The sequence below is a fragment of the Echinops telfairi genome, unplaced genomic scaffold (genome assembly GCF_000313985.2).
Source record: "Echinops telfairi isolate 266 unplaced genomic scaffold, ASM31398v2 ScPeMD7_7417;HRSCAF=8455, whole genome shotgun sequence".
Classification (NCBI taxonomy): Eukaryota; Metazoa; Chordata; class Mammalia; order Afrosoricida; family Tenrecidae; genus Echinops; species Echinops telfairi.
In genome coordinates this window covers 13912-19958 of record NW_022111317.1, presented here as the reverse complement: position 1 = coordinate 19958, position 6047 = coordinate 13912, and the positions used below count along the sequence as shown (strand labels likewise).

At 60.2% G+C, this 6047-nt stretch overlaps 1 long non-coding RNA gene across 1 annotated transcript in view; it reads left to right on the top strand.

Moving 5' to 3' along the window:
* Positions 1–5061, top strand: part of LOC123522498 — an 11908-nt gene extending 6847 nt beyond the window's left edge. The window contains exons 3-4 of the long non-coding RNA XR_006680754.1: positions 999–1092; positions 4030–5061. This is a non-coding gene — a long non-coding RNA (uncharacterized LOC123522498). The remainder of the gene's footprint in view (positions 1–998; positions 1093–4029) is intronic.
* Positions 5062–6047: the final 986 nt, after the last annotated feature.

The following is a 6047-nucleotide window of genomic DNA, read 5'->3' as shown; positions in this document are numbered from 1 at the left end:
ACATGCCCTTTCCATGAGGCTTGGGGAGGTGGCTTCCATGGGCATGTTTCAAGACAGTCTATAGTGGACAAAGGGAAGGCTTCAGGGTGCCCCTGTCGGCTCTTGTCAGCGTGGGTGGCAAAGCTGGAAGCTGCTGAAGTGGGGAGTCTCGTGTGGCTGTTTGGGGGTCCCTGAGTAGAGGAAGGGCAGCCAGGCTGGGGAAGCTGGCCCTGACCCCGCCGTGCTGGCCGGGGTGGTCATCTCCACAGAGCTGTGGCTCACAGCACAGCTCTGATCTGGCGATTGGCCATTTGCCCGTCTGATAGATTGGTATCAGACATGGGCTAATATCGGACTTATGGACTTGATCTGAGCTGGGATGCTTTCTCAATATTCAACAGCTCTTGTATATAAAGCTCTTTCTTATACACATATGAGTGTCTATGAATGTGTTTGTTTCGTCCACCTGCACTAACACGGGGCAGGGGGACTGTAGAATGGGGAGAGGGCTGCAGTTCTCCTGAGGGTGGTGGGAGCCACAGCCCCCAGGGGAGGAGCAGAGTTAACCCTTTCATGAAGGAATTATTTTGCTGGGCTTTTGGTTTTCAGTAATGGAGGGGGACCCTGGAAAGGGAAAATATTGAGTTGTTTTTTTTTTAGTTGATGGTGGATTTTTATACAATTAACATGGGATTCGTGGAAAGGAGCCCTGGTGGCATAGTGAGCCACCCCTCGGGGTGCTAAGGGCTAGGTCAGGAGTTCAAATCCAGCAGTGCATCTTTAGGAGAAAAGTGAGGCTCTTTGCTCCCATCAGAATGCCCAGCTTTGGAACGTCACGGGGTGTCCTGCAGGGTCACTATGAGTTGGGATCTGCTCAATGACCTCGGTGTTTTTTTTCTTCATGTGGGACACATATGTCCCAAGGGGCCCTTGGTGATAGGGTGGGTGAGGTGAGGCTTGTTTTTCTAGATTCATGCGTTTATACCATTAACGTGGACGTGTGAATGTGTCCCCACCAGGTGGCAGCGTGGAGTACAACGGCCAGGGGCTTCCTGAGACCCTGAGAAGCTGACCACGTCAGTGGGTGATGCACATCCATGGGTCATGAGAAGGGTAAGCTGGGGAAGTGTGCTCTAGTCGGGGGCGGGGGAGGGAGACAGGAAGGCCAGCGTTTCTGGTGACCACAGTGGACAGGCCAGAGGGATGGTGTCTGGACAGAAGAGGCACGGGTGGCCCTGAGGTGGAGGAGTGTGAGCGGCACGGAGACCCCACATGAGGAAAGGGGGGTGAACCCACACGTGGTGTGGCGATGGAGCAGGGGCCTCAGAGGAAAGGGAGAAGAAGAAGCGGGCCCCAGAGAATGTGGGGAGGGTGAGGGGCAGGGGTGTCGTGTCGGCAGGGCTGGTTTGGGACTGGGTGGCTCAGAGGCCTACCAGGAGGGTGTGGTGGGTGACCTGCGGTCTAGCTGCCTTGAGCTGAATGACACTGTGGTTGTTGATGGTGAGGGCATGTGGGGTGGGGAGTGGCGTCTCAAAGGGGCTTCTGCCTGCCCCACCCCTTCAGCCTCGCTCTGCGTGGGGACCAGCTGACTCCCTGGCAGAGAGAGAGGTGGCATGTGGGTGGATGGCAGGGTGGCCTGGCTAGACATGGGCCCTCACCCCGCTGGGATGAGGAGCCCTCTGTCACCGGGGATGCCGACTCACGGAGACTAGACGGGACAGGGCAGAAGGGCCCCGGGGGTCTCCAAGAGTAACTCGTCAGAGCAGCAGAGAGCCTCATCTTTCTCCTGTGGATCAGCTCATGGCTTCAAACTGCCGGCCTTGCAGTGAGCAGTTCCGTGTGGAACCCACTGGGTCACCAGGGCGCCTCCCAGACCTAAAACACTATGTAAACAAGATGTGTACGTAAATGAGCTCTGGACCGAAAAATAAATTCTATGTAAATAAGATGGCTATCTAAAGAAGGCCCAGACCTAAATAAATACTATGTAAATAAGATGAGTAGGTCAATAAGCCTCAGACCTCAATCAATAACTATTTAAGTGAGTCTGTGCATAAATAACCCCCAGACCTAAATGTAGCCGGCTGTGTTGAAGGTGTGCCTGGGGAGGTAGCGGGGAGGCCTTGGGAGGAGAGGCCGGCGCCCTGCTTGTGCCCCAGTGACAGAGAAGCCATTGAACAACAGGGTGCAGCCACTGCCCTGGGCCTTAGGAGAGGAGAAATGAAAGTGGGCCCCAAAAACCGGAACTAGGCAGTTGCTGCAAGAGCCTGGCTGGGGTCTGAAGCTAAGGGAAGACAGGCGCGGAGGGACCCCCAGGCGGGGCTGCACGATCCGCCCTCCTGGACGGTGGGCTGGGCCGCCCGCGTGGCCTGCTGCAGCTCCCCTCCTGGCACGGTCCCAGCCCTTGCCTGTGCCCCAGCGGGCGGCCCCTCCCCCTGCCATGTTCAAATTTGCATCCTGCTGCCTGGCTACTGGAGACAGGAAATGAGCAGGGGGGGAGGGGGAGGAGACTGCACTCCTGGACTCCTTGCCCGCCGGAGAGGGGCCTGCCAGCTCCCAAAGTTCTGGCTGGGCCCGCACCCTCCACTCCGCCCCGCCCCGGGCCCTGCCAACCAAGCCCTGTGTGGGCTCTGGACTCAGTTTCCCCTCTCCTCCTGGAGGAGCCCTGCCTGCTCCCTTCCACAGCCCCCACCCGCCTTCCAGGCAGAATGGGAGCCAGAAGCCTGGCCTGTGTGGTGGGGGAGTGGGGGTTTGCTGCTGCTCCCCCCCCACGCCCAGGGTGCCCTGTTTCCCTGCCAGATGCCCACCTCCCCTGTCCTTCCCAGTCTCGGAAGGGCCCAGCCCGGCTGGATGCTGGCTCAGACCACCCAGGGTGCCGAGCCCCTGAAGGACCACCCCTGAGACTGTGGGTATGTGAGGCCTCTGATGGGCCACCTCGGGGTCCCCAGGGCTGGGCCCTCATGGCACCTTCTCTCTGAGGGAGCCTCCAGGGTGGCAGGGCTCATATCCGACCTACCTGGTGCTGTTCGCTGCCTCCGTGCCCCTCCCTGTCAGAACACGGTGACCCTCGGGTCAGGAGGAGCCAGGGGTGGCTCGTGGGAGTGGGGGGCTGGGCCTGGCCTGCTGCCCGTTGGAGGCGCCGAGCCAGGCCAAGTGCGCTTCCCACTAGGAAGCATCAGGAGGAAGGCCCTGGCCGGCGTTTGGTTTTCCTTGGGGCCCGGCCACACCGTGTGCCCACGCCCAGGCCCCTGGGCTCCCAAGAGCAGCCCCGTGGGCGCTGGACACGAGGCGTGAGCTGTGCCCGGTCGCAGCTGCTGTTTTTGCGTCTGAAGTTGGTTTTCTGATTTCAAAGCTGGGGGATCATTTTTGGGTCCAGGGAACCCACGTGTCTGTGAGGGGCCAGGCAGGACTAGCAAGGCCGAGAGTGAGAGGGGGCTTTGCCAGCAACTGCAATCCCGGATGTGTCAGTCTACGGCAGTGGTTCTCAACCTGCCTGATGCCCTGACCCCTCATACACTTCCTCAGGTGGTGGTGACCCCCCAGCCATAACATTAGTTTCGTGGCTACTTCATCACTGTCATTTTGCTACTGTGATGAATTGGATGACCCTGGGAAAGGGTTGTTCGACCCCCAAAGGGGTCACCACCCACAGGTTGAGAATCGCTGGTCTTATGGGGTGACAGGGGATGGTCCCCTAAATGATGTACACTTGAGGGGCTGAGGCAGGCCTGGCCGGGGAAGGACCGTCTCGAAGATGTCCACGCGGTAGCATTTCCCGACATTCCGGGTCTGGGGGCTGGAATCCAAATCCACGGTGGTGAGGAGGCCTGTCTCGGGGCGGCAAGGGACAAGTCCGATACGCGTCTGGGAGAGGCGCGGCTTCAGTCTGTTCATGCCTAAACGCCCTTAGCCTTTAATTCCATTTCCCCTCGAGTGTTTTGACATTCGGACAGAAATCTAACTCTTTTGTTCTCTCACCCCCTCCCCCGAATTCGACGTTGGGCTCTCCATTGTCCTCTGACCACCGCCACTTACTGGGACGTCCGCCAGCCGCCTTCCGTGTTGCCTGCCAACCTCGGCTCCGTCAGTGCCCGCAGCACCGCGAATCCGGAGGAGCCTGGAATGCGAAGCCTGCCCCTTCTTCTCGGAGCTGGCCAGCTTCGATGACCACGTGAGCCCAGTCCCCGAGTAGATTTCTCTCTGCAGAGGTGCACCGAGAGAGCCTCGCTGGCTTTGCCACTCCAGAGAATCCCGGGCACCTCTCGCTGGGCTCGGCCACTTTCCCAGTGTGACCCTGTGCCCGGGTCTGCTCTCCCCACGGCTTGCGTATTTCCCTTTCGCTGTGAATTGGGCCACAGCCTGCAGAGCAGCACATCCTCACGCCCCCAACCCCCGGGCCCCTCTCTTTTCCGCTCACCCCCGCGCTCCCTCGCAGAGCCACTTCCTCGCTGTGTCCCGGGTCTCCAGGTCTCCTCTCCCCACCCTGAGCAGCCTGGCCCTGGGCAAACGCTGTCCTTTTCCCTCCTGTGGTCGACGGTCCTGAGGCCCCTTCCCCTGGAGATGGTCAGTTGCTTGGCCAAAGCTTGAGTCACCAGGCCGAGCTCCACTCCAAACCTCAAGGCTGCCCGCGGGCCAAAGCCTCGGCGGTTCCACCATTCCGGCTGACGCGGGCCTGGTCTCTCGCGTGAGACTGGGTGTTGGTCCACGTTTTTCTCCCACTCTACCCACGACTTCTAATGTGACCCTTTCCAGACCACGTGGTCGTGGTAGCCAGGAACCATCTAGTTCTTGTGGTCTCCGGGTGGTGGAAGTCGCTGTTTCTGTGGTCCATGTGTGTTTTGATTTGAATCTTTCTTCCTTTCAATTGGGGAGAGACCAGCAGCGGCCCCTTGCATGGCCACTCACACGCTTCCCAGACCCCAGTCACTGCCGTGTCCTGTGACCTGGTTCTTCCCTTTCGTGGGACACCACTCAGAAGGGTTTGCACCCAGCTTCCTCCTGCCTGGCCTCCCTTATCTGAGCTGACAGCACCTCCATGAAAAAATCTCACTTCCTCAAATAAAGTCGCCTTCAGGGCTCGGGATGTCGGCCTCTCTTTTGGGGACACCGTTTGTCTCCTAGCAGGGCCTGGCCACGGCCACTCTGAGACGGAGGCTCCCGCAGGGCTGGGGGCCAACGAGAGCTGCTGGGAAGGGTCCAGTGTCCAGGGAGGCTCTCAGAGCCACTTCTCCCTTCCAGGAGGTGGGGAGAGTCACGAGGGTGTCCTGGAGCCCGTGGCTAGTCCCCGCCAGGCATCGCAAGGGCAGGACTGGCCCAGAGCAGGGCCAGCTGGCGGGAACGGGTCTGGGGTACCAGCTCCTTTGCTTTGTGATCTGACAGCACTGGGCCTGTGTCCAGCTTTCCAGGGGACAAAGCCTGGTGCCCTGTGGGTGGGAGGGTGACACACTAGCTGAACGCTCTGAGGCCAGTGGTGGGGCGACCCCCCCCTCCCCAAGGGGAACCCCCAGGGCGCATTCCTCTAGTGCATGGTGGAGTCCTGGGGACCCCTTTACTGTCCTCCTGGGGCCCCTTTACTGTCCTCCTGGGGCCCCTTCACTGTCCTCCTGGGGCCCCATCACTGTCTTCTTGGGGACCCCTTACCTGTCCTCCTGGGGCCCCTTCACTGTCCTCCCGGGACCCTGCTGTCCTTTCGGGGAGGGGGTCCAGTTCCTAGACACAGCCGTCCCCTCGCTTGCCCTGCTGGGCACCACTTGGCTGGTTCTCTAGTGCTGCTGGGACGGAAAGATCCCAAGTGGCTGACGTTGGCAAACAGAACTCCACCACGCACACCGTCTTTGTCTGTAGGCTCCACCGAGTCCGTTCCCACTCAGAGCGAGCACAGAGTGAGACTGCCTGCCCGGCCCGGCGCCCTCCCCTCCACGGCGGCTCTGTGTGAGCCTGTTGCTGCAGCCACCGTGTCCATCCACCTCCACCTCGTCCAGGGCGGCTCTCTTTTTGCTGACCCTCTTGCCTCACCCAGCGTAGATGTCCTTCTCTGGGGACTGGCCTCTTCTGATGGCGCACCTAAA